At 40.6% G+C, this 18342-nt stretch overlaps 1 protein-coding gene across 2 annotated transcripts in view; it reads left to right on the forward strand.

Annotated features, from left to right (window-relative positions):
• Chchd3 (coiled-coil-helix-coiled-coil-helix domain containing 3) overlaps positions 1 to 18342 on the forward strand; it is a 253642-nt gene that overhangs the window by 41489 nt on the left and 193811 nt on the right. The window lies entirely within an intron of this gene.

The raw sequence follows: 18342 nt of genomic DNA on the forward strand, positions 1-18342 counted from the left end.
GAAGTAGAGACAGTTGCGAGTAACAGTGTAGGTCCTCTGTCTGCAGCTACAGCAAATATTCTTAACTGTTGATTTAAAACAAAATAACAACAAAGCCACTTTATTTTTTGTATGGCAGAGCTCCAAAATGTGCTGAACATATACGTTTAACTCTTTTGCTTGGGTTAGGGTTGGTAGAGCCTTAAATAATTCAATATGAGCTTTGTTTTCTTAACATATGGAAGATAATTTCCAAAGATTCCCTAGGAGTATTTAAATTTCTAAAAGAATATGTTTAAGATTGAATATTGAATTGTTCATTACTGTATATTAGAATGGGTACTTTTATAGGTTATGATGAATATTGTATGTCACACATATTTGGATTAACAAATAGCATTAGTTAGTAATATACCAGCTTAAAAAAGTTGAGATGCTATAGATTTTTGCATAGTTGAAAATGAAAGCCTTCTGTAATTCTGTCTTGCATAAATAATCACTCTTTCTATGTTATTCTTATGTTATTCCTATTCCATGTTATTGTTACTATTATTAGCACTATAAGGAATAATAGCTGAAAGAATGGTCATTGAAGTGATAGAATTAAAACCTGGAACCAATCCATTACCATCCCGGGGGAAGTGATGCTTGCATCATGGTACAGGCCTTCAGTGGAACACTAGACAGTCCTGTTGATTCATGTGTGCTTTTTCAAATAATTTGCAAGAGCCATAGACTTGGGAGGAGCTGGGGAGAGAAGCAGTATGCAGAATAGCACAGACAGCACATATAAACTAAACACATGTGTTTTGAAAGGGTGCTACTTTCTAAAGATATACTACGGTGCTCATTCATAGAATTGCGCATATACTTTCTAACTCAAGATCAGAGTCAAGTGCTTCCCACTGTGCAGGTTCTGAAGGCTGCACAGAGACAGAGCACCATGGTCGTGTGGCCATATGGCATGATCTCATGTGTTGTTTTCCCACTGGGAGCAGTAGGCACATGCCTGCATGGAGCAGGAGCCTAGAACCTATTTATAATTCATTTGACAAATCTAGTAAAAGGAAGCTTTGGATTGGATTAGAGTTCTCATCTGCCGTAAGACCTTCAATTCTTTGGTCTTAATGACTTAAATTCTTTGGTCCTTCATTTCATTTCATTCTAAGTTTGAACTTAGAATGTATTTATACTACATATGGAAAAGAATATAAGCTGTCCATGAAGTCCACCATTTTTCTAAGGAAATAAATAAAAGGTTATTACTTAAAAAATTGTGATATAAGTAACACTTCCAGAAGGATATGTATCTATATAGTGGTTTCCTATGAAATACGTTATAATTATTTAATTGGATTAGGTTGATAGAGTATATATAATTAGTGAAGTTTAAATATTAAAAAATTCACAGCAGTTTCATTAAGAAGTAAACCCAGTACATTATAACATTTCTTATATCTTGAAATTATATTTTCTTTAATTAAATTTTATTTTCATAAGTATTTTTTTGTGGCGTCAAATTCATGTTTACTTTGCTAATTGTCTTTCAGGAGTTCCCTTGTCTTTTTTTATTCTCATACAGTGCTGGCTTTTTCTTCAAGTAATTCACTGTGGTAGTATGTGTGCATTTCCCTTCCTTAATTGACTCCCGTGTGCTCTGCTCTTGCCCATGAAAGGGAAAGGGCAGATGAGTTGAATGAAAGGTGCCGGTGAGGGCCACTTTCATATCTCCTGTGGAATGAGGTTGGCACCTATATGTAACCTGAAGAAGTGAGTATTGATAAAGGGTTTATTTTCTGTCACCTTTTCAGAGAGCAGAGGGTGGTGCAGCTGTTATATTGTTATTTTTTTCTTTTAAAAAATGTTTTGCTTGAATCCTCCTTTATGACAACCCCCAGCTGTCAAATCTTGGCAAAAAGTGTGTGTTCTTCTATATGACACTTGGAAGAATCCATAGCTCTCCCCCCCTTTTTTCTTTTTCCCTTCACCAGAGAAGAAACTTAGCACAAGCATTAAGAAAGGTTTCAGTTCAGTCTTTTGAAAGCAGCATCTTGGTGTGATAGTGCATTTATGCATTGTCGTGTCTGTTGCTTAAATTTGAATAAAGACTTCTGGGTAATTCTTCCAAATAGTTCTTCATGCTATTGCATTGTCATCTCTACAAGTCCTGTTGACCAAGTTTCTTTTCCCTCAAATGCACACAGAACAAGCTACAAGTTCTCCAGGGGGTTAGATCTGAACAACGGTACACAGACAAGTAAATATGCCTGTTTGAGAAGCACATTGAAATTAATTTCCACTGTGATACTTGATATTTTTCTTTATAGAGTTATTACTGTAGCACCACGTACTAGTTTTTAATTGATGCAAAGCATTGAATGTTCTAATGGATTGCCATGTAATGTTTTCATGGACTTGTGCACTGTGTAATATTCAGTCATGGTATATCTGTCTCTCTTCTCAATTATTTCTTATTTCTGTGAGGTGAAAATTTTTGCCTTTTTTTTTAAGTGTAATCTTTTTCTTAAGCAATTTTTAAAGCTCATTCAAAACCAGAGACAAGTATAGGAATTCCCACTGGCACAGTGCTCTGTCAGGCACTGAGTGGTGAGTAGAAGCAGGAAGATTTAACAGGCTGGTGAGCTTTGCAGCAGAGAAATAGCCCAAAATGTCTTTCGTAAGGACAGTTTAACTCATGACCTTGTTTCAGGGAGAATTCTTTGGACCAAAAGATCGAACCTTAACTCTTCTTAACTTAGGAAGCCGGATAGTTCAAAAAGGAAGGCTGAAGAACCACTCACTCATTAGCTAGGGAAGATTGAAACTAGCTAAGCCTTAGAAGCGAAGCCATTTCTCGATAGGAGATCCAGATGAGGGTTGCATAACAAAGTGGGTAGTGGGTGGTGGAATCACACTGAATTGAAGAGGTCATTGATTTCAAGATGGACCATTGAGAAAAAAAATGGCTGCAGATATGATAGTGTTTAATTTTTTAGAGTTTCTTATTAAAATAACTCGTTTAAGACTAAATTTTGAAAAAAACAAAAACAACAAAACAACCCATATACACCTGTATTTATAAGTGAAATAAATTAGCTAAGGCAGTGGTTCTCAACTGGGAAATGTTGGTCTCCAGGGGACATTTGGCAGTATTTAAGAGGCATTTTTGGCTGTCACACTTGTCATATCTTTTCTAGTAGATGGCATTCAAGATGCTTTTAAATATTGTGTAGTTCAAAGGATAGACTCCTTCCTACCAGCAACAAGAATCATCTGGCTAAAATGCAAGTTGCACCAACAGTGAGGTCCCTGGGTTCAAGCCTTTTCCAGGCCTTTTCACACTGGGCTTTACTTACCTGATTCACATTTGGATGCTCAGTCTTGACATCCTTGTTTTCCCACATACCATATTCTGTGCCTCCAAAACCTTGGTGATGTGGCATTCTTTAAAGGATTGCTCTCCTGCCACTCTCGGCAGATTTCCAAGTTGCTGACACCACTTCCGCAGATTTTGATGCTCTGTGCAAGTGGTGATACCTGAGGCAGGACTGCCTCTCTGCAGGCAGGAGGTACTTCAGGCATGTGAAAGTGTGGAAAGTATGTGTTGGTGAAATCAGCCCATATGTGTGCCAGGCCATGAGATCTATCAGAGTGTATGGCACCTTGGCAGGCTTGCCTTGCATTCCTCCTGGAGCAGATGCTCTTTCTCTGCTGTTCTGAGTAGTCATGGCACACACATTTAGACAAAATCATGTAAGCCAAGTAGATTTCTTCCATTCAGTCCATTCTGATTTATTCCCACTTTTAGATTCTGTTCCTTTATTTCTTATGCTGGCTTTCCCTGTGAGGAATCTTTATCAGAGTCATAGGGCTGCAGCAACCTGTGTTATATGCTCATTAACCCACAAAACAACCACCACATCTGTATGGACTTTCCATTCACTGTAGATCTGTGGGGCACTGGGCTGCTTTGCTGAGTTAGTAAGTTCATGCTCTTGAATTACTGATGATGAGCCTCCATGCTTAAAGCCTTTTGTCTAATTTGGAATCATGCATTTGCTCATCAAATCGTGATGGCTGGAGTGGTCGCTTGGCCTGCTGCTGAGGGGCCAGAGAAGCTAACCTGTTTTTGCTGGGACAGTCTGTTGTGTGTGTAGGCTGAGGTTGACCATACTGCTTTGGCAACTACAGCAGGCCAGTGTCAAAAGGCCCTGTGTACTATGTGACAGTGTGAACATAGTTTTTAAAAATGTGATTTCTGTCTCCGCCTGTTCTGCTTTCAAAAAACCAATCTCTGACAGCAAGAAAAATGTGACTACTTTTGACCTTTGACCCTTGGCATTTAAATTTGACCTCTTTACCTATAAAGCCAAGTGATAGTATTTTAGTTTTAATAACCTTTTTTTCAAGAAATCAAGAAAATAGTGATGCAGCTGGCTGTCCGCTGAGCGAGTTCCTGCCTCTTGTTTTTGAATGGTATCAGTTAAGATCTACCCTCAGATTTAATACTTTGGAAAATTACACTAGATCCATTGATTCTTAACTTAGTTTAACAAGTGGTTTAACAAATTAGTCATACATTTTATCAGCTGTCTTCTTGCATAGCATGGTTCCCTTATTTTTTCATTGATAGCAGTATGGACGCCAGAAATAGGGCTTAAAAAATTCTTGTATCTCTTAGTTCCTTGTGATAGCAAAATCCATGGTAATGTTACCTTCTGTCTAAATCCAGTTTGTTTAATAATTTTTGACTTTATTGTTAGATACATTCAGCCTTTTGAGGAAAAAGCTAAAATATGGGGGGGGAAAGAGTTTTCTAGACAAACAGTGTTCTGAGTTATAGTCATGTTTAACCTGTGTAAGAGTCATGTACTGAATTGTTGTGTTTCTGGCCTAGAAAACGCTCATAGATAGTTTGCAGTTGAATGAAATCCAGGCATGGAAAATACGGACCACAGTTGTCTTTCTGGGAGGGACCGTCCATGGCCATTCCATTATGCTTCAAAGCTCTCATCATTCTGAACGCCATAGGAGATCATATCCTAACCCTCAGTGGTCTCTGCTGGAAGGGTTCCCACGTACTGCGTATGTTCTAGGTTTTGGGATTCGGGCCATCTGCCACTGCCATCTTTTCAGTGGCACTTCTTTGTAACAGAGATAACTGCCTTCCTACAGTTTATAGAAGAGTGGATAGTCCACTCTCGAGACTTGTGGATATCGTGTCATTTTTTTCCACACTTGTTTTTGTGTGTGTGTGTGTGTTGATACTCTGCTGCTGAGGAATCCTGCTCCAAGTCCCATTTCAGAAGCTGTTTCACATGGCCAGAATCTCGGAGTAGGAAAACTGAAGCCAATCAAGCATGCCATCAAAATCTGCAACTTTTTACTTCTAATTGCAGCAGTGATGTTCAACCACGTATTGTTCAGATGTTTCTCTTGACAGTAATTACAGCGTTTTCTCCCATGAAATATAGCATTTGAAGTAATTTTTGCCGAAAATGGTTTCTCTGTGTGGAAGTGTCTGGGAAAACATTTCTCATTGTTCTATTGTCGTTCATGTTGAAGTTTCTCCATTACCTGGAACAGTCCAGGTTTTCCCTTTCTTTGGGTGGGAGAGAGAGTTGTAAGGTACTCTTTGTATCATTTGTTATTTCTTTATTAATGCTTATCCAAAGCATTGTTGCTTTTATTAAAATAGGTAGCTGAGATGGACTGCAGCAGAGCCAGGTCAGAGCTAGACTTCACACAGTCCATTGCTGAGGTGATGGTAGCCCATTGTTTTTCATCATTACGTAAATGCTTACAGGAAATCTAGCATGCTGGCTGATGCAGGCTGGCTGTAGCCAAGCCAATGAACTGAGCTCTGTCTGCTCTTTTCTTTCAGTTCTTCTTTCTAGAGAATGAGCTTCATCTTTGCAGCTCTCATGCTACCTTGGTACTTTGTTCAGGAAGCTCATTTACAGTATGAGGGGTGTGTGTGTTTGTTCCCTAAAGATCATTTGCGGGTAGGCTCTTACCCTGGTTAGTTTTAGAAGATGGTTGAGCCATGGCCTGATGTTTGTCTCTTTACGTCTAGAAGTCCATCCTTGCAGGCAGTAGTTCACATAAACTGGGCCTAGCCCTGGCTGATCTCAGTTCTGGGCCATCTGAAGGCCATCTGCTGGGCCTGCTACTGATGCTTTGTTAGAAGTGTTAAAAAGCTACCCAAGCTGCCTGTGAGGACCATATCTGAGTCCATGGCTATGCAGTAGCAGGGGTCTGTGTCACAGTCCATGGCTCGATCACCACTAAAGAACATGGGGATGTCCCTGGTTGGGATAGCCACTGTAGACAACATGGATGTCCAGGGCTGTGTGTAACTGGCCCTGCCCCTCACTGGATGCAGTGCTCTGGAGAGCTGAGTCTATCTTTTACCAGCAGTAGAACTAGGGAGAGTGGTCCTGTGCCTCACCCAGGCAGCACAGGGGATCTGGTCCTGGTGGCAGGAGTGTGCATGAGTGAGTCTCAGTGAATGAATGTGGGAGAGCTGACCCCGCCACTCATCTGCTATGGGGTGGCACCGGTGTAGAAATGATATCCATCCATATCCCTCCTCCCCCAGCCCTCTCAGTCAGTCCAGCCTTGTCCCTAACCAGCGGGCACTCAGTGGGCCCTGCACCCACTGCACTTGCCTGGACAATACAGCAGAACTGACCCTGGTGGCCGGGGCGCAGGCAAGCCATCCCCGAGGACGAGAGTGTATGTGGGCTGGTCCCACCATGCACCTGCTTTCCTCCCTTGCTCCTCACCACCGGCGGCAGTCAGGAGAGCTGGCTCTGCCTCTGACAGCTGCAACACTCAGGAGAGTGGGCTCTCTACCTCACTTGAGCAACACAGTAGAGATGGTCCTGATAGCAGGTGGTGGGGGAGGGGGTAAGTGAGCTGGTCCTGAGGGTATGAGGGAGGAGGGCTGGCCCCACCACCCTTCTGACGTGAGGTGGCTTAGGTGCAGGGAGGGGGTGAAGATGCCCTCTGCCCCTTTACCTGTTGCTCCCTGAGGCAATCATGAGAGCTGCAGAGCTGGCTCTGCCCTTCACCACCTGCAGCACTCAGGAGAGTGGATCCTGCACCTCTCCTGGGCAGCACAACGGTGCTGGTCCTGGTTGAGGAGAGTAGGTGAGCCAGCCCTGAGGGCAAGAACATGGGAGAGCTGACCCCGCCACTCGTCCGCCATGGAGTGGAGTGGGTGCAGGGTTGATGTTCTCCCTTTCCACCCCTCACCACACCTGCAGTAGCCTGGAGAGCCAGGTGGGGGGGGTCAGTCATGATAGCAGGAGAGCTGTCACAACCCCTCACAGGCTGCAGCGCTTGGGAAAGTGGGCTCTGCACCTTGACTGGGCAACACAGTGGAGCTGGCTCTGGAGGTGAGGGTGTGGGTGAGCTGGCCCCAAGGGTATGAGAGCTGGAGTGCTGACCCTGCCTCCTGCCTATGGCGACACTGGGTCAGAACAGTGCTGGAGAGTTCACCCTGATGGTGTGGATAAGGGAGAGCTGGTGGGTTGAGCAGCTCAGCTACCACCCAGGCCCGGATCCGGAGCTCTGAACTGGCCTACCCCCAAATCTATATCATCTGTGAATGGTTGTGACCAGTCCTGCTGATCCAAAGCTGCAGGATCTCTATGACACATGGCAATAACAGGACAACCAGGAGGAGTCCTAATTAGGATCCAATATTGATGGTGTCACAGAAACCAGAGATCTTGAACCAGACCAATGACTCATTGCAATGAACATTTGCAAGTGAAGATGTATGGACAGAGGGATATACTGTGGGCCACACTGTGACATACTACAGCTTCTAGAACGAGATGTTTTCTGTTTTTGATTTTGTTGTTTGTGTGTACCTGATTTATTGGGGAAGAAGGTTGCAAGGGCAAAGGGCAGATATGAGGGGATGGGGAGATGAATGGGACTTGGGTGCATGATGTGAAACTCACAAAGAATCAATAAAAAGTTAAAAGAAAGAAAAATTGTTTATTAAAAAAAAGTATCAAAAAGTTCATCTTTGGGTAGAGGCTGTTCACTTGGAGAGATGTTCAGAGAGGGCCAGCGCCTCCCCTTTCCTCTCCTGATCTTCTTTGTCAGCTGTGCCTAGTGGGAAAGCAGTTCAAGTGACAGAGCTGTGAATCACATGCCAGTTTCATCTCACCTTAGGCTTACATTGGCTTTTTTCCCCCGTGTTATAAGTTGTGACTGCTTTCCTCGTCTTTGGAAACTAGCCTGTAAGTCACTATTTTGGGCTTGTTTGTGTGAATTCTTTTAGTAATGGTTAGTTCTCTTTCACTTAGTCTGGAGCTGTTTTCTAGATAGCATAGTGGAGAATGTGCTGAAGGAGCCAGTCCCTGCTTTGTGAACTTGAGAGATCAGGATCTACTCCTGGTCAGTGAGGTGCTCACAGTCATGCTCACGGTAGTGTTGAGTTAGAGCAACCCATGCATGTGTATGGTGGGGAGGCAGCCACCTCTCAGGAAACAGGAGGGACAGAGGTGTGATGTTTATTTTCATCAGTGGCTGCAAAGCAGAAGTCACCTTGCGTTCATTTCTCCTCTCTATTCATCCTTTGAATAGACTTCGAAAAGACAAAAGCAAAAAAGCAAAAGCCCAGGAAACTTATGGAATTAAGGAACCACCCAAATGGCTTGCTGTGTTGGACTTGGGCTCATGTCTCTACTGTGTGTTTGACCTTCTTGAGAAAGTCAGAGCTGTCACACAGTGCTCACACAGGCCTAAAAAGTTAGCTGCTGGGGCAGTTTGCCTTTGAAACTAGTCTGTTGAATTCCTCCGTCGAAGTGTGTGTAGCTACCATGAGAACAGTTTATTAGTTATATACTATTTACAGTTGCTTTCTTCCATATAAACTATCTCGAGCCTCCAGGCTTCAACTATTTCATTTGGAGAGTTTTTCAATTTGCCTCATTAAAATGGTTTTAGTGTGATTTTAGTGTCAAGTATAATGTAGAAAAATGAAAGTTAGCCATGTAAATATTTCAACTAACAAGTTAAATTCAGGTTTCAGCATGAATTCTCAAAACATCGTTTAGAGTTCTTATTTCCTAGCTTTCTATATTTTGTGAGTGCTGATTCTATCAAAACAAAGTCTCTTAAAAACCAAGAACTTACATTTCATTTTGCCTCCCTGGTGGGGCTGATGGATTAAAACCAAACTACATCAAGACAGTAACAACAAAAAAAATCACTGAAATCACCAATTTAATGTGAGAAATGTGTATTAATTAAAAAGCCATTATCCAACTGAGTTTCTGTGACTCTTTTATTATTTCTACAGAACCAAATTGCTTTGACTAAGAAAGGTCATTTCTCAAAGTACTGAAAACATAGATAATATTTGGTTTGTAGAAAAATGTACCAAAGAAGTACGCCTCATCTTCACTGTTTTGTTCTTGTGCCATAAGACCACTCACCAGTCTTATCCCAGGGGTGATGTAGTCTTATGTTTAAAGTAAGCAAGGTTGACATTATATAACTAGCTGTTCTCCCTACTCAGTTTATAGAGATCTCAAGTAGACTTTAATTTCGATAATAAACACCATTTAAGAATATGTTCCCAGACAGACATGGTGGTTGCTACATGCCTGTAATCTTAGTACTGGAGGTACGAGGATTACAAATTCAAGGGCAACTAAGGGTACACAGTTACAGTGTATTTCAGAACAAACAAGATGATCACTAATTGCACGGAATGGTAAGCTCACAGTTGCATATGCTTTGTCCAAACACTTTGTATATCAGTTGACAGGCTTATCCTTGTACTCTTGTGAGGCTAATTCTGACTTGCTGGTCTCCTCACTTTGTGGACGAAATGACTAAAGCAGAGTTCACTTGCTAAATAGTCAAGGTGGCAGAGAGAGTAAGAGCTGGGCTGGATCCATCCTTATTGCACTGAGTTGTGTTGCAGATGCTGGGTTGGTTTCTGGTCTTCACTTTCTTTGAGGTGGTTTGCTAAAGGTTTATAGTGTGCAGGGTTTAGTATGGTCAGCTCTGCTGATTATGGAGCTCAAGAAATAAGAAATCTAGTTCTAAAAGATTTGCAAAGAGAAGGACTTTTTCAGTGTTTTTTAAAAATTCATATTACTATATTTTGAAATGAAACTGTCAAAATACTGTCATAGTGGTGAAGGTTAATATTTCTATAGACTGTTGGAAATTGTGCATTTCTTTATGAATATATCTGTCAACTGCAGTTCTGTTTTTATAGAATTAAAGAAGCCCAAACTATTGTCCAAGTGAGTCTTTGTAACTTGAGGTTTGTCTTAGAAAGCTTTCTTCCAGCTGATGAAAATATGAATAATGTTAGTTTAAAAAAACATTTTGATTACTAATTATTCTTGATTCCCTCTTTCTGCTGTATGTCTGTGCATCCTCTTTGTAACTAGCTGAGCCTTGAAATGTGTACTTTTAAAGACACAGCACATCCAACTCTCACTATTTTCATCCTGCCTGGGTCTCACCTTTGGGGACTTTATTCCCTTTCCTCATGGGACTTCTGAGCAGTCCTTTGAGGTTGTCACAGCATACAGGGTCCTGGCATTGAGCAGGTAGAGGCTAGCCATGTTGCTTTTATACACAGCTACTTATCAGAGAGAATCTTGAAAGTGTTGTTAGTGCTCAGGTTGAAAAGTGCTGGTTTAAGGCATTGCCATTTCTTATTGTACTTTCATAGTCACTTATGGGGAGCCACTTTGTCCTGCTCTCTCTCCTCTCCTCTCCTCTTTTTCCCTCCCCCTCTTTCCCTGCTGTTTTTTCAAAGTAGTTTTAAAAATACAGTTTTAATCTTGTTTGTTTCTTTGATTAAAACATATCTAATAGCTTTTTAATTAGCATTTGCCTCCAGCCTAAGGCCTTTCCTTTGGCATTTTGGCTCAGCCTGCCTTTATCCAGTGGCCTCTCTGCCCTCTCCTTGGACACTCCAGCCATGTCTGATGCCAGCCTTATCTGTGCCTGCAGCTCATTGCTCAGAATAAATACTTGGATCCCATGTTTTGTGTGGTGTGCGCCCTCTTTTCTCAACTGTACAGAGAGGCTTGAGCCATCAATGTCTGAGGTAATCAATCACAGCTTCTTGTCTTGCTGTCTTCCTTAGGCACCTCCCGTTTTTGCTTTATGTTTCTTTGCAGCACTGTGTGTTTATTGTGTATGTGGTCAAAACTTATCATCTGTCATTTGGGAGATATCAAAAAATATTTGCTAAATTACAGTGATACTTCTGTGGCTAAATTTGCTGCTTCTTCTAAGCTGGCTGGCCAGCAAGTTCAGCTCTGGACTTACAGACATATCACTGTGCTTGGCTCTTATGTGAGTAAAGGGGATCTGAATTTAGGCCCTCATACTTGACAGCAATTAGCAAGCACTTAATGCAAGAGGCATTTTCCAGCCTGATTTGTTTCATTTGTTTTCAGTGAATACTTTATAAAAGTGAAAACCTAACAGAATGAGAATATACCCCTTTTTTTAAATTTTTTTTTTTTTTGAGTTAAGTTTTGGTTCCAAGCCAGTTCATGCTCTGTAACTCTGTGTAAAACACACAATGTGGATTGCATCAAAGCATAGTTTATGCAGGTTTTTGAACCTTCACAAGCTGGGCCACATAGTTCTAATTTGTCCCTGGGGCCTGGACAAAGGGACTCCAGCTCTTCTTTCAGCATTGGGATTTTCAGGTCAAGAGGAACTTGGGTTTGTATTGCACATCTGCATTCTTTGGCTACCTTGCTAAATGTTCTTGCTGAAATCTGGAAGTTGGTGTCTTTCTTCTTCATCCTGCCCTCCTCAGCCTCTCTGGCTTCTGGAATCAGTGTCTCTCCAAGGCTCTAGAAAGGCAGTGCCCTCCCACAGTGGCCCTGTGTGTGACTTGATGGTTGTGCTGTGCTATATGCTTTCTTGTATTTGTCTCCCCACTCTGTCTCTTTAAATACCTCTGTTATGTTTGTGGGAGGGACCTGATTTTCTTTTCTTTGTCTTCATTTTTTCCAGCAGCTTGTCACAGGAATGGCTCACACCCAGCAAACTCAGCCTTAGATAGTTTTGCGTAGACAGGAACAACAAATTCAGCAGTCAGGGAACAAAGTGAAAGAAAAATGAAGAACCATATTAGAAAAGAACCCTTTGGGAAGCTGAACAAAAAATGTTATATTAGAATCAATACTGGGGCCTGACCTTTTGTGGTACTGTATATTTTAAAGCCTCCTATTGACTCTCTTTTAATAACATGTTTATTCTACTTCACTGATACAAGCCTAGGGAGACCGTAATGGGGGATGATCACATTCTTTATAATAGTGGTCATTTAAATTTCTCTCTGGCATTTTTTTAACGGTTCCGTGGTACTATCCGCATGTATTTAACATATTCTGATTTTGAAAGACTGAACATATTCTGATTTTGTGAGGCCTCTGAGTTGTTAAAAGCACTCTAGTGTTGCTGCGACAGATGTGTATACCCCTCACTACCAACTTGGAATTTTTTTTAGATTTTTCATATGTTTAAAAGTCTGAAATAACTCATTTTGCTTGAATTGACACCCCCACCCCCATCCATTGAGTCTAATTTTCTCAGGCTTGAATTGGCCCCCTCCCCCCAAATTCTCTTAAGTCTAGTACATTTAGTGACAGTTCTGTGCATAGAGACAGCTGTCATTTTTGTTTTTTGTTGTTTTGAGACAGGCTTTCTTTGCGTCCTGGAACTCAGTCTGTGGGCCAGGCTGGCCTGGAACTCATAGAAATTTGCGTCTCTGCCTCTCAAGTGCTGGGATTAAAGGCTTGCACCACCATCCTGCAAGACAACTTTCATTTACTGTATGACTAATGGCAAAATGTCAAAGGATATAGAGTCTTCTTAGTGACCCTTTGATCACTCACAAATTGCTTTTTACTGTGTGGAGCTATGGATGCTCCACCAGGATGGCGGCCTCTCCAGGAGGTTAGCCAGTCTTCCTTAGGTGGCAGTTTGTGCTCTTCCTCCTTTAAAAAAAAATGTTTAATTTTTTTTTTCCTGTTACAAAAACAAAACAACCAGAATCAGTTGTCTTCCCTCATTGGGATGACTCCACATTCAGTGAGACCTAGCACAGCAGCAAGGACTTACACCTGGAGACTTTCTCTGGCAAATGTCAAATCAAAGGATATTCAGTCTGTGGAATATCATGTTAATACACTTAGAGAGAAAGAAGATGCTTGGATCTGACTCCTAGATTTAATGTAACAGTCCTGTTTATGGGATGTCTGATATGGACTGAGAAACCAGATAACATTTCCAGGAATGTAGTAATAGAGCAGAGGACAGTTTGAAAGTGCAAGTAGGAAAAAAAAATGTGTAAGTAGATAAATTAAGAAACTAAAAATCCTCAAAGGTTAGGATTAGTGAATTATAACATGGAGTTCTGAAGAGGTTCAGCCATGTAGCAAGGAGCCCCAAGGAGATCCAGACAACAGCAGATCTCTCTTTGCTCTCCTGCCCCTCACATGGGGGACTATGGCATAAGTAGCAGCCATTGTGTGCCTGTAGCCTTTCTGCGTACTGCCCCCAGCCTCAGGCATTGCTTCCTTAGCCGAACCCTGCTTGCTAGGGTAACAAGAAGTCATTATCCTAAAAGGTAAAGCTCAAACAAAACCAAGATTTGTAACTCTTCACTGTCCAGCCTACAGATCAGCTTTCCTGATCCATGTGTTGTGATATGAGTTCAGAAGGACATCAAGAACAGGAAGGCAGTATCTAAAGGCCCTGGAGGAGTTGGTGGCCTCATCTACAGTCTGCTTTTGTGTGCTCCCTTATGTTAGCCTGTCATGAAGTCTTGATTGTGGCTCTGATTGCTTTTTGTTGTTGTTCTGTCTCCCTAGTACCCAGTAATATCTGTATGTCGTACTGAAAATCATAGGGCCTATCATAGGAATGAGTCCTTTTATCTAAGTAATGCATGTCATATAAAATATTTGAGAAACACAGCTAAAGACAATATAGATCCCTTATAATACCATTGTTCACACAAGTCACTGAAGTTGTACGTTGTCACTATTTTTATGAGCTGATATTGAGATAGATCATTAATGTGTTGTCAGTACACAACTTGGTGACAGTTCAGTTTTAGTTGTCCAGGCTTCTAAGTAAGTGGCTTACAGTGCTTCACTACTATAAATATATGTACCATACAGTATCACTAAATTTTTACACACATCCGAGGATACCTGTGTATAGCTGGTAGAGAGAGTAGGTATGACACCATACATGGCTGGTAAGACTCCAGTTGTGTCAGAGTGAGCTCACTATTTTTAGTGTCACCCAACATATCTGGCCTGATGTACGATAGTTAACTGATCAACACCATGCTCTGTCTGCAAATGTGTGATTCTTCATTATGAACAAGTGTCAGAGAAGAAATAAACCAGCCTCAGAAGTTGTGAGCTTTATAAGTAAAACAGTGTCGTGTATGTAGCAGACATGGAGTTTATTGCATAATGTTTAATTGACCATCCTTTCATCTTTTGAGGAATAACATGTTGTTTTCTTTTGCTTAGTTCAGAAATTAAAGCAAGTGATATTTAGCAATTGAAATGAGAAATGAGTGGCAAGTAAAATAAGTGACTGAACTGAAGTCTTAAAATGTCGAATAGAGTTGAGGACAAGTTAAAGCACTTGGAGCAACTCTGAGAACAGAGTTTGGACCTCAGAACCCGTGGATATGCTGGACAGGCAGGGGAGTGTACTTGTACAGCCAGTGTGTAGGAGGCTGAGATGGGAACCCCTGGAACAAACTACCTATCCAGACTCGCCTTCTGGTGAGCTCTGAGTTTACCTGAATGACCTGCATCAGTAAACGAGGTGGAGAGTGATAAAGAAAACACTTGGGTTTCCATATGCATGTGCACACATGTGCACTGAGACTTCTTCATGTGTATGCACTGATGTGAGCCACAACTCTCACAAATGTGTACCCCTACATATGTGAATGCCCATTTATACACTATGTATACCACTCACACATTCATGAAAAGGAAAAAAAAGCTACACATGTTATACTTTTGTTTTTCATTTCTTGATCCTGTATACTGACCTAACTTTTAAATTCCTTTTGTAATTAGCATAGTTCTTTAAAATAGTGTTTATTTTATTATTTGTAAATAAAATACAAATCTTTACTGAATTTTCATTTTGGTTTTCTGTTGGGGTTCTGCTGCATTGCCCAGAATTTCCTTCAGTTCCTGGGTTAAGTCATTCTTTTGCTTCAGCACCCCTTAGTAGCCGGGATTACATAGGCCCATGCCATCACCCTGGTCATGGGCTGTTTCTCATTCCAAAGAATTGATGTCCACACACAAGTCCTGTTCATCCTGAATTTGTATGAGCCTAGAGAGGCATGTTCTTCATCTTTAATGTGCAGTAGAGCAGGCACAGAAGTGTGTGAGAGATTCTAGATTTCAGTCTTGTTTTTCCTTTCCTTTTACATTAACAAAACAAAACAATCCCCAAAGCAAACCCAACCCAGGACTGGGAGTCAGAAGAGACAATATGGTCCAGGTCTGTCCTTCTCTATTGGAAAACTGAGCATGGGTGGACCATTTCTCCAACTTAATATTCTCATATGTAACAATGGAATTAGGTATTAGAGCACTACTTTTTCTTATAAAGCGTTGTATTCAAATTTCACCAGACATATAAATTTTAATAAACTACTTTTAATACCAGAAAATAATGATTACTCATATCATAACTGATTCTATTAGAGCTGTTACTCTCTTGAGTGAATATTCTCATTATGACAGGAGAAGTTTGATTTCAATGTTAAAACTCAATTTTTTCAGTTTGCCCCATTACAGAGAGCAGAGTCCATGTCACAATGAGCCAAGATAAAAAGCCTTGTTAATGGGTTTTGGTATCTCAACTCCTGTCTTCATAATTGTGCAGCAAGAACAGTTCCACTGGGACATCTCTTCAGCCCCATGTTACATTGTTCTTAAGTTCTTCTATTTCGTGGCCCAGGTTGAGAATCACATTACTCTTTCTAGTCACAAGTCTTTATAGATGCCATTGTTTTATGTTTTCAGTTTCTGTTTTGTTACTCACAATTTTAAAAAACAATTTTTTGAGTTATAATTACATCATTTACCTCTTCTCTTTCCTCCCTCTAAACCCTCCCATGCAGACTGCCTTGTTCTTTTTCAAATCCATAGCTCCCATTTTCATTAATTGTAGTTTTATGCATATGTGTATATCATTAAGGAATCTTTCAGAATTCTTATAATTGGCCTTCTAGTAGTCCCTATGACGCTACCATCAGTTTTACCAAAGGTTCAGGTTAAATCAACCTATAAAAATTATGCCATATATTCCTGCTCAGTCTAGGGTAATTCTGTTCAGCCTGTGTTTATTTCAGCAGGTGTATTTGTGGTAATAAATTGGGTAAGCTAGAGAGCTGTCAGTCATAGATAACACATGTCTTTGTTAAGAGCATGGGTAAAGCATTAAACCTCGCAAGGTATGGGCCACAAGACTATGTAAATTTGAACCCAACAACTATAAATTGGGGTACAGAAAAACAAAACAAAAAAACCCTCTCTTTACACATATGGTGCTTTTTCATGGTCAAGCACAAGGGAGAGGGGCAGAATTACCCTGTTCTTTTGAATTCTACATGTCTCACAGGAAAGCCTCAGTTGTCGTACTTGTTATTCCTAACTGCTTTTAAAATCCAGGCATTTGTCTTATGTTCTCATGGGGATGACCCAAATTCAGAGAGGTTAATTTGCCACGGGAAGCCCATTTTTAAAGCAAATAGGGCTCCAGCTCTTTTAAGAGTATGTTTGCCAGCTGTGCACTTAGTTAGCCAGTGAGCATGAGTTGTAAGGAAATTTTTACTAATAGTGGGAATCCATTCGGTATTGGATAACCAATTGGTGTGCTTTTCCCTAGGGAAAACGATTTCTCCTACTCTCCACATTCCTTAATTGCCTGTAGTTTTTTGAGTAGGGTTGAGGCCTCAGCATGAATATTGCTGTCCTTACTCATTTTATGATTAAGCAGACTTTGGTGAGACTTTATGGGCATAGTTCTTTTTTCTTTTCTTTTTTTTTTTTAAGGGCATAGTTCTTGACATTCATAGATTAATGACAAAAAGAGGCCTTGAATTTGAAAGAGAACAAGGAGGGATGTATGGGAAGGTTTAGGGAGGAAAGGAAAGAGAGAAATGATGTAATTACATTATAATCTCAAAAAATAAAATAAATAATTAAAAAAAGATTAGTGGAAGTCTCATAGCCAGCTGGCAGTCTTTTGCAAATTGGGCTGCACGTTTTCCAAATTATTTATCTTATTCTAGGTAAATCATAATGATTAATTTTATTTATATATTTGTATCTGTGCATCTTCTTAACTTTTTTTTTTTGTATTTAGTTTTGCATGAGCTATTCAGTTTGACCTCATTGGTTTCACAAATCTTTTTCTATCCCATTTCCTTGCCAAACATACTGCACCTCCTGGCAACTTAAATGCATGCTTTCCTTTTCAATAGCATGGGCGTTTCATTTCATCCTGGAAACTGTAATGAAATGTATAACAGCCTTACTCATTTTCATTCTTTATTCTTGCTCAGTCGCTATTTAAAGGAATGGTGAGTTAATATCATCGCAACATTGACTGCTGATAGGATTGTACATGAGGCTTCAGGTTGTGGCCATTATTCTTTGACATTAAATGGTAGAGCAATTTTAGTAAGGGTTCTGTAGCTTGAAAAGAAAAAGAATTTGTAAATGTGTCTATTTAAATTATGCACCCATTCTGAGTTAATTCTATTAAGTCAAGCTAAAAGTGAATTAGAAATTGAGCATTGTTGAAGCCCATCATGGTGTTTTTAAAGTGAGTGGGTTTTGGTGGTGCCCTGTGTTATTCCATTTGCCTGTCTATAGGGAACGCTCTTTGCTCACTATATGTTCTATAGATGAAATTAGTACAAGGAAAGCCAAATTATCATGGATTTCCACAATTATAGCCTAATCAGATTTGCCTACATTATGAGGAAAGGAAACACAGCCAAAGCACAGTCTTGGTTTTGGAGAGATCTGCTTTGTGTACTAGCTTTGTGTGCTGTTAGTCATGTAAATTTTGAGTAGGTGACTCCTCCCCACCTCAGTTTCCTCAGGGGAAAAAGCTTGTTTTCAAATGCAGGTTAAATAAGATAAGGTAATGCACCTGGAACTCCCCATTTTCTTCCCCCATGCAAAATGCATATTGTTATTGAGTCTTTTCTCTGTGACCTGAAGAACAGTTAAATGTGATGGTCAAGAGTATCTGGGGAAAATTCCTAGGGTTAGGGTTCCAGCT

This window comes from Meriones unguiculatus, chromosome 3 (genome assembly GCF_030254825.1).
Source record: "Meriones unguiculatus strain TT.TT164.6M chromosome 3, Bangor_MerUng_6.1, whole genome shotgun sequence".
Classification (NCBI taxonomy): Eukaryota; Metazoa; Chordata; class Mammalia; order Rodentia; family Muridae; genus Meriones; species Meriones unguiculatus.